This window comes from Microtus oregoni, unplaced genomic scaffold (genome assembly GCF_018167655.1).
Source record: "Microtus oregoni isolate MIOR12 unplaced genomic scaffold, Mior012 000059F_ref0000304, whole genome shotgun sequence".
Classification (NCBI taxonomy): Eukaryota; Metazoa; Chordata; class Mammalia; order Rodentia; family Cricetidae; genus Microtus; species Microtus oregoni.
The window spans coordinates 8,861,319-8,871,756 of NW_024543835.1; the positions used below are offsets into that span (position 1 = coordinate 8,861,319).

Genomic DNA, 10,438 nt, shown 5'->3' on the forward strand with positions numbered 1-10,438 from the left:
GTAGCACCACTCAGGAGCCCTTTCACAGACGCCCACCACAAGCGGGAACCAATGAACTAAGGCTGCAGCCCTTAAAGACAGAACAGGACGGAGATGTGCCTGACACGAAATAGCGGGCAGCAGGCAGCATGGCTGTGGAGCCCAGGATCTCTGCTGTCAGATGACAGTCGTGACCTTATTGCCAAAATACTCACTATCCAGGCCTGAGGGGCACTGTTCACAAACAAGTTTTAGAAGTCTGAAGCTTTCTAAAGGTGGCTTAGGCCGCTCTTCTGCTTTGGTGTACACAGTGAAGTTTTCTAGGTGTTAGAAGCACAGTCTGTGGGTATTCATAAGATGCTGATCCTAACAACACCTCTGCAGATGGCTAAAGGAACCCGCCCAACCCAGTGTTCTTCATCAGGTCTTCCTCCCAACTACAGGAACAGAGAGACGGGAAAACCAAAAATTCACCCAATACCTAGACATATTTGAGTAGTCCTTAAAGCCCTGCAGAATTTGAGGCCTTATGTACAGGAAGAACCACTGATAGCAAGAGCCCTCATAGGTGAGGAACTAAGGCTAGACTCAAGGCTGATGAAAGAAACAAAAGGAACAACCCATATGCAAACCTGGCATGGCAGGAACCAAACCAACCATAAAGGAAGAGAGGCTACTACCTTGACCTGGACATGGTTGTAGGAGCAGGAAGGAGACTACAATTCAGAGGATCAGGGTATCCAAACCTTCCACTCAGGACAAGACAGAGAATAAGTGTTTGATTTTTGGTTGACTGCTACCAAAAAGAGCAGTCACATTCCAACACTATGGGGTGACGTACAGAGGGGAACAAAAGAAAAAGGAGACACTAGGGCTCAGAGGTAACCTCAGCGGTGGAAACATTTTGGTGATAAGTATTTCCTGAAAGGAAAGGCTATGTAGACCTCACTCTGTCTTTAAGAGTTTTGTCTATGTGTTTCTCCTCCATCCCACAGTGAGGGATAGGTATTTTTTTCCCTTTCTTTCCTTTTTTCCCAGCCAAACCACCATTCTTAGATGCCCAACAGCAGACTGTTGATACAAGGACGAGACAGACCCTAATGAGATTTCTGCTAACGGGTGCCATCTCTTTTGCCCTTCCCAGAACCTTACTGTTCCACACAGAACAACTACAGAGCAGGCGTAAGAGCGCCCCAGTTTATCCCCACAGATGTGTATCTTGGCAGTCTGGAAGGCACAGTCCTTCTGCAGCCCCGCCAAAGGCATCAAGGCCTATGAGCAGGCAACCCCACACGCATGACAACCCCTCTCCCACCACGACTCATTTGGGTTAAAGGAAGCACTAACATTTCAATACCCTATCTCTGAGTTTCCGGTCTGAGTACAGGCAGAGGAGGAGCCTTTCAATTGAAGGAGATGCTGGATTTGCCTCCTGCTGGGTTCAGGACCTTGTGGGACCGAGACCACGGTCCCAGTCTGGGCTCATGACTGTCAACTGTAGGTGTAGGCTCTGTTATCTTGGCATAGTCTGCTTCTCTTGAGCTTCCCTTCTTGCTCTGCTCTCCTCTGGGTGAGTTTGTTGTATCTTTCAGGTCCGATTTACAGTCTTCACCTTCACATAGAAAAACATGATCCTTGGGCTTGTTTGGGTGTGCCAGGGGTGCAGTGGCAGTGACTGGGGACCCAAATATGTCACCAGTCTTCCCGCCAGGTGGGTTCAGTCGCTGTCGAGTCTGCACAGTAGTCGATGCATCAAAGATACCACTTCCTTTGCCCCCTGGAGGATTTAACCGCTTCGGTATGTTTTTAGGTTCTTCAGTTGGTCCAAAAATATTAGATGCTCTTATTAGGTTTGCTTGAAGGAACACTTTCTTCTGGACTCCCAAAAAGATTGCTTGATTCTCCTCCTGGGGGCTTCATGGATCTGGAGCCCGAGTAGCCAGCCTGGCCTTCCGTGCCCTGGAACATGTAGGGGGCCACCTTGTGTTTCTCTCAATCTCTTTTCCTACTGTGAAGTTGTTACCTCAAACAAATAAGGCAGCATGCTAATTCCTGAGGCACTAGAGGAAGAAGTGAAGGAAATTCTTACCCTAAGATTCATGCTGGTTAAGGGAGACACAACTGTGAGTTATCTGAAGCTCTTTATATAATAGGATGTACGTTAAATGGCTTTCTCTAACCAGTGAATTTACCTGATTCCTAGTTACCCTTTTTTTCGGCTAATAGACACACCCATACATCAAATGTCTTACTTCTAGCTTGCATACAGTGAACCATAACTAGTCATGAAGAGCTTGAGATAAGATGATCACAAGTACAAAATCTTCTTGGGCTGCAGAGAGAGTTAAGTGCAGTCTAGGAAAATCAATGATACCATGTCATAAAATAAAACTAAATGTGAACTTTGATATGCTTCTCCTCAAAAATATGACTAGCAAAGCGAAGTAACAAAGGACAAAACAAAAGGAGATAAGGTTATGGCATAGTTTACAAATAACGTATAATAGTAAAAGTCATGTATTTATGAAAACATCATTGTGAAACCCATATTACATGCTCACTTCAAAATATTACAATAATTAAAATGCAATTTCTTTCAAAGTAATGATTGTGAATATTATATTACAACCCCCCTAGTGGTGCTACTTAGCACAGCATTCTGAGTACATACCGAAGCACAACAGATCAAGAAAAGGACAACTCATCTTTCTGCACTGTCCTGTGCTCCCCTGCGACCCTAGACTGGCAGGTATTTTATACCTGGTGATATTTGTCACATATGTAGACTGTACTTTTTAACCCAAAGGAATGACTGCTGTTTAAAGAGTACAGATGTGAATACAAATAGGAAAACAAAAGTGAAAGCTCAATAAAGGGTGGAAGTATCAGTGAGAACAATCCCACTGTGGCTGTAAAGAACACTATTTGCAGTTTTCAGTGAAAGAATTGCTCTTGAAAGCTATTGGACCCGTGTCCTTGCTAAATGAGATTAGCTAGGTTCCTGCTGTCCCCATCTCAAACACCAAGTGGTGGCAAAGAATATTCCAACTGCTGTTCTATAATTAACATTACAAACATCCCTGTGATGAGTGAGAAGCGGAAGAAAGATGCTTAGAAGCTTTTCACTCACAGCAATATGCTCTTAATGGAGGTATCTACCTTTGCACTTTTTATGTCCTGCATCTTCATTAAGGATTGTGACGTGAGTACATGGGTCTTGGAAACTCTCCCTCATTCCGTGTTTGAATTGTGGCTGAAAATTTTGGCAAATAATTTCAACTTCAGAAGACATAAAAATAAAGTCACAAGGGCTTCATCTGGACATACCCGGAGTGAGTCTTTAAGGATAAAACTAAAACAGAGTCACAATTTTTGCTGCGTTCACTAATTGTTAATTTTATGTACATGTGTTTAGAACTGGTCTTGGTTGAACAACTGTATTACTGAGATTTCGTGGATGGAGTCTTCATGTCATATCTAAAAGATACTATTTTGGTGCAGGCTTCCTTGTCCTCAGGCACTTAAATCTTCCTTCTTTCTTCTCCACACTTTTCCCGTAGCCTTTGCAATAAGGGTTGCATTGTTGATTTACCAAGTTAACGAGAGAAACTCATGGTCACTTTTTATTTGCACTTTGAAAACTGTGCTTCTCCATTGTAGCCTCCATCTACTGCGGAAATAAAGATTGTTTGATGAGAGTGAAAGTTATACTTGTCTGTGGGTGTAAGGATACATATTTAAAATACAGTTAGAAATTATACTGGTTTAGAAAAAATGACACTAGTACATTATTCTCTAAGGTATATGACTTCTCCAGTCACAAGTATCTGACTAGGTTTATAGAACCAAACATGAATTCTTTTTTACTATGCAGGTCTTAAAAAGGTGAACTCGCTGTTGGTTATCCACAGTAGTGTCATCATTAGGGATATCTTGTTAATCTGGCTATTGTTGTGATTATAGGGTATCCTGGTTGTTATTATTATTATTATTATTATTATTATTGTTAGTAGTAGTAGTAGTAAACAAGCCATGAAGCAGTTTGAATTAGAATGACCCTCATAGCCTCATATATTTTAATATTTGCTCCCTAGTTGGTGAACTGTTTAGGAAGGATTAAGAGGTGTGGTCTTATTGGAGAAGGTCTACCACTGGGAGTAGCTTTTCAGATTTCAAAAGCCCACACCAGGCCCAGTCTCTCTCTCTCTCTCTCTCTCTCTCTCTCTCTCTCTCTCTCTCTCTCTCTCTGACTCCTACTTTCCAGTCAGTATCTGAGCTCTCCTCTCAGCTACTGTTCCAGTGCCATGTGTGTATGACACCAGGCTGGCCATGTTGATCATGGACCAACCCTCTGAAACAAAAGCAAGCCCCAATGTTACTTTTCTATAAGTTGCCTTGGACATGGTGTCTCTTTGAAGGAATAGAACAGTAACTAAGAATAACATAAGATAAATTCATCTCATCTAGGAATAGGGAATTTCATTTGAGAAAATGCTTCCATGAGTTAAGCCTGTAGGTAAGTATGTGAAGCAATCTTATCATTGAATTGATATACAGGATCCCAGTTCACTGGAGTCCTAACCTGTTTGAAAAATCAAGCTGAGAAAGCCAGGGAAGCAACTCAGTAAGCAACATTCCATGGCTTCTAATTCAGTTCCTGCCTACAGGTTCCTCCTCAGTGAGTTCTTTCTTAGACTTCCCTTCAAGAAAAACTATAAACTCTGAGTTGTAAAAAGCCATTTAAGGTTCTCCTCCAGGGTCTATCTGTCCTAGTGAGTACCCCCATGATCGAGTTTCTCATATTGTATTTCCTCAGCCTGAAAGATTTAGCCTAGGTCCCCAGCTAGTGCCCTGGCCTAGTCTGATAACCTCCTCCAATGCTGATGTCAACATCTATGCTTCTGTCAGGACCTGGCCTTTAGGCATTGATCCATATTTCTCTTTATATCAAATCCACTATGCTATCCCATACCCAGACTTTGCTGTCTCATCTCCAAGATCAAGACTGGTGAGTACCACTAACATCCTCCACACATTTTAATTAACTCAATAGATTCAGTCTGGGTCTCACAACCATTTCACTATCCCAGTAAGAACTTCCTAGCACTCATTGAAAATGAATTCTAGGCTTGAGCCACAATATATCAAATCTATCCATGAAACCACAGGACTCTCCCATATCATATCCAACCTTTCCAACCAGATCTATCTATTCCCACACTCGACCTTGGAACAGGAAACATACTCAGTCACTACCATACACTTGATTTCATTCCACCAAAGACATTTTCAACCTCTAGATTCAACCTATCTCCACTCGATCTGCTTTCTATATAACAAAGCCAGAACTAACAAATCAGTCCATGTGCCCAGATCTCATATTAGGAATAACAACAGTATGAAAGATCAAGCAATTGTCTGTTCTTTAAAACCTAACAGTCTGGCAGAAATACTGACCAATGAGAATTATCTAGATAAACGACAGGACAAGGAATTTAAAAGAATGTTGTAGGAGGCAGCTTGCTTACTACCAGTTGCTCAACCCCGAAATAACCACACAGAAACTGTATTAATTAAATCACAGCTTGGCCTATTAGTTCTAGCTTTTTATTGGCTAGCTCTCACATCTGAATTTAACCCATTTCTATTAATCTGTATATCACTACATGGCTGTGGCTTACTGGCAAGGTTCCCTCAGGTATCTATCTTCTATATGAAGGAGACACCATGGGGCCGCCAGAAAAGAAAGATGCAAGTCGGCAACCAGAACCTTGTCAGCAGGCCATGAGCCTTATGGTAAAATATAAAATAACAAAAATGGGTTAACCAAAGGTATAAGAGGTAGCTAACAATACACTTAAGCCATTGGCTAAGCAACGTTTTTAATCAATACAGTTTTTGAGTGATCATTTCAGAAGTCTGGGCAGCTGGGAAACAAACAAGTGGCCTTGCCCAACAAAAGAACAATCACAAACTTCCACAAAGAATTCACGGACTTTAAAGAGAATGTAAGGAAGCAGCTCAATGAAATCAAAAAGACAGTGCTGAAAAGAACTAAACACCAGAGTGATACCCAAGAAAACACAAACATAAGGCTGGTGGAAAGGATGAAGAATTCTATTGTCAAGACTTGAGAATATAATTCAACCAGGAGATAGAAACAATGAAGATGATTCAAGCTAAAATGAAAGTGGAATTGAAAAACCTAGTAGTCTATCTAGAAGACTCAAAGAAAAGCCTCACAAATAAAATGCGTCAAATAGAAGACATGATATCAGGTCTTCAAATAAAACAGAGAATCTAGACCAAATAAGGAAGGAGCATAACTTTAAAAAAAAAATCACATGAAAGAAGCAAACAGGAAATGAAATATTCAATGAAAAAACTATCTTTGAATCATAGGCATAGGTGAGGGCGAAGAAACCCGAAAATGGCATATAATAATCATCAAAAAGATCATAAAAGAAAACTTCCAAACTAAGGAAAAACACACTTATACAAATACAATAAGCACTCAGAAAAAAACAGACAAGACCAAAAAATAAAATCTCCACAACATATCATAGTTAGAACGTTAAGTATATGTAACAATAGGGCATTGAATGCTGTAAGACAAAAAAAAAAAAAAAAAAAAAAAAAAAAACAAGAAATATATAAAGGGAAACTATCAAAATAAATAAAAAAGATTTGTTAATGAAAATTTGTAAATTGGAAGAGCCTGGATCAATGTAGTTAAAGCCCTAAAATACTATGAAAGAAAACCTAAAATAAATAATATACATAGCAAAACTATCTAAAATATATGAAAAAGAGAGAGAAAATTTACACAACATAACAGACCAAATAAATAGTTTATATCCAATGCACTAGACCTAATGAAATTATTGAATCATTAATTCAGGCTGATAAGAGGAACTAGTATAGCAGAGCAACTGTGGAAAGAAATATGAAGCTATAATTATTAAAATACAAAATACAACTGAGAGCACAAAACAGAAAGAAGTCAACAATATGATGACAACAATTAACACTACAATACCTTTAAGTATCAATGACTCAATTCCCTCAATCAAACGATACAGACTGACCATATGGATCAAAAACCAAAATCTATCTGTCTGCTACCTATTAGAAACACATTTTTTTCAAAGATAGGCACTGCCTTATAGTAAAAAAGATGAAAAAAATTACTCAATCAAATGAAACCAGGAAAGTAAGCAGACATCTCTATCTGACAAAATAGACTTTTAAAAAAGTTCAGGAGAAATAAAATGGGGACACTTCACTATATTCAAGGGAAAAGTTAACCAAGAAGATATTTGTATCCTAAACATATATGTAACAAGGTCTGGTATACATAATTTCATTATAAAAGGTACTACTGTGTTGTTGTTATTGTTGCTGTTGTTAGAACAGTAGTATTTGGTTTTACCCCAGGTCTCTGGCCTATCTAGTTTCTGGTTCTTGGTTATCCTAGAGGGTCAAATATGGGTTCCATCTCATGGAGTGGGTCTTAAGTTAAATCAGATATTAGTAAACTACTCCCATGAGTTCTATGCCAACATTGCCCTAGCATATTTTGCAGGCAGGAAGGAATATAGGTCAAAGGTTTTGTGATGGGGATAATGTTCACATTTTCCTTTCAGTAGCCTGCAAAATATGCTAGGGCAACGATGGCACCAAAACGACTATAACATAGGTGTGAAGGCTCTATGTAGGCACTAGCTCAACTTCTCCATGTTCAGTGAGTAGTGTAGGTGCTGTACTCACCAATGGAGCCTTTCTGTCAGTTTTTGGAGAGCGAAACTTCATCTTCAAAACAGCCTGGGTTGTTTGGGGATTTCCATGAGACACCTGGGCCAACAATTCAATTGAATACAACCCAATCCCATCACTGAAAGCCTCTGGCAACAAGAGATGACTGGATGAGATTCCATATCCCCCCATTACTAGGAGTCCTCATTAAGAAAACCTTCATACATCCCAGAAAGTTTCTACAGTGTTAGGTTCCCACACAACCTCCCAAACACTACTGATCTAAGAAAACTATCAATAAAATAATTACTACTGATATTCTGCTACATTCATAGATCAGTACCTAATTCAGTCATCATCAGAGAATCTTTGCCAGCAACATATGGAAACACATGCAGAGATCCAGGGCCTGACATCACATGGAAAGAGAGACTTCATGAAATTCTTGGCCTAAGACCTCAGAGAAAACTAAAGAAGAGGAGGTGGAAAAATGTAAGAGCCAGGAGGCACAGAGGACATCAAGTAAACAAGATCAGATAACTCAACTAAGAAAAGTTGAGTTGGCAGATACTGAAATAGCAAGCACAGGGCCTACATGTGTCTTGACTAAATCCTCTGGCTACATATTATAGCTTTTAGCTTAACATTTTTTGTGGAACCCCTGACTGTGAGAATGACGAGGTCTCTGATTCTTGTTCCTGCTCTTGGGACTCTTTTCATCCCATTGGGGTCTTTGTATAACTTTAATATTATAGTTTTGGTTTCATTTTACTGTATTTTATTTTGCCATGTTTGGTCATTGTCCCCTAGAAGCCTGTTCTTTTCTAATAATAAAGAGAAAGAAAGTGCTTCCACAGGGGAGGGTATGTGGATGAATCTATGAAGAGTAGAGGGAGGGGAAACTTTAATTGGTTTCTAATGCATGAGAAAAGAATCTATTTTCAATAAAATGAAAAATGTAAACAAAACACAACAAAACTTCTGAGATATACTTAAAGGAGTTATAAGAAGATTTAGAGCCCTAAGTGCCCGCATTAGAAAAATCAGACAGAGAACAAATAAATGGATTAATGATGCAACTCAGAAAACTGGAAAAACAGGGACAAATCCGAACAAAACCCAATTGATGGCAAGTAATAAAACAAAACTCAGAGCATAAACCAATGAAATATAAACAAAGAAAACAATACAAAGAATCATAAAATCTTAGTGCTGTTTCTTTGAGATGATCATAAATCTGGGAGATCCTATGCAAAACTAACTGAAGGGAAGAGAGGAAAAAAAATAACAGCAGCAGGAGTAAATAAGGAAACATTAAAACAGATAACAAATCAATTCAGAATATTGAAGGGGATATTAATGGGTATTAATCCACAGACCTTATTTTTGACAAATAAGCAAAAAAATATCAAATGGAAAAAAAGAATGCATATTTAACAAATAGTGCTGGCATAACTGTATATCAACATGTGGAAGAATGAAAATAGATCCATGTCTATGCCCATGCACAAAAATCAACTCCAAATGGGACAAAGACTTCAACATAAAGCCAGACAAAATGAACCTCGTAGAAGAGAAAGTGCTTAGACTTGAACGCATTGGCACAGGAGACCACTTCCAAAATATAACCCCAGTAGCACAGACACTGAGAGAAACAATTAATAAATTGGACCTCCTGAAACTGAAAAGATTCTGTCAAGCAAAGGACATGGTCAACGAGACAAAGCAACAGCCCATAGAATTGGAAAAGATCTTCAACTCCACATCAGATAAAGGTCTGATCTCTAAAATATACAAAGAACTCAAGAAATTGCTCATCAAAAGAACAAATAATCCAATTAAAAATGGAGTACAGATTTAAACAGAGAACTCTCAACAGAGGAATCAAAAATGGTTGAAAAACACTTAAGGATATGTTCAACATCCTTAGTCAACAGAGAAATGCAAATCAAAACAATACTGAAATTCCATGTACACTTGTAAGAATGGCCAAGATCAAAAATATTGATGACAACCTATGTTGGAGAGGATGTGGGGTAAAGGGAACATTCCTGCATTGCTGGTTGTGATGCAAGCCTGTACAATGCCTTTGGATATGAGTATGGCAATTTCTCAGAAAATTAGGAAACAACTTATATACCACTCTTTTGGGTGTATATCCAAAAGATGCTCAATCATGTCACAAGGACATGTGCTCAACTATGTTCATAGCAGCATTGTTTGTCATTGCCAGAATCTGGAAACAACCTAAATGCCCCTTGACCGAGGAATAGATAAGGAAAATGTGGTACATCTACACAATGGAGTTCTACACAGCAGAAAAAATAATGACATCTTGAAATTTGCAGGCAAATAAATGGAGCTAGAAAACATCATTTTGAGAAAAGTAACCCAGACCCAGAAAGAAATATATCGTATGTACTCACTCATAAGTGATTTTTAAACATAAAGCAAAGAAAATCAGCCTACAAATCACAATCCCAGAAAACCTAGACTACAATGAGGATCCTAAAAAAAAAAGATATACATGGATCTAATCTACATGGGAAGTAGAAAAAGGCAAGATCTCCTGAGTAAATGGGGAGCATGGGGAACATTGGAGAAGTTTAAAAGGGAAGAGAGAGGCAGAGAGTGGAGCAGAGAAAAATGTGTAGTTCAACAAAATAAAATAAAATAAAATAAAATATTGAAGGGAAATACTTTT

General features: G+C 38.8%; 1 pseudogene; it reads right to left on the reverse strand.

The window, feature by feature from the left end:
- Positions 1–1,382: 1,382 nt before the first annotated feature.
- On the reverse strand, positions 1,383–1,947 carry LOC121438991 (annotated as a pseudogene).
- Between the last annotated feature and the right edge of the window lie 8,491 nt (positions 1,948–10,438).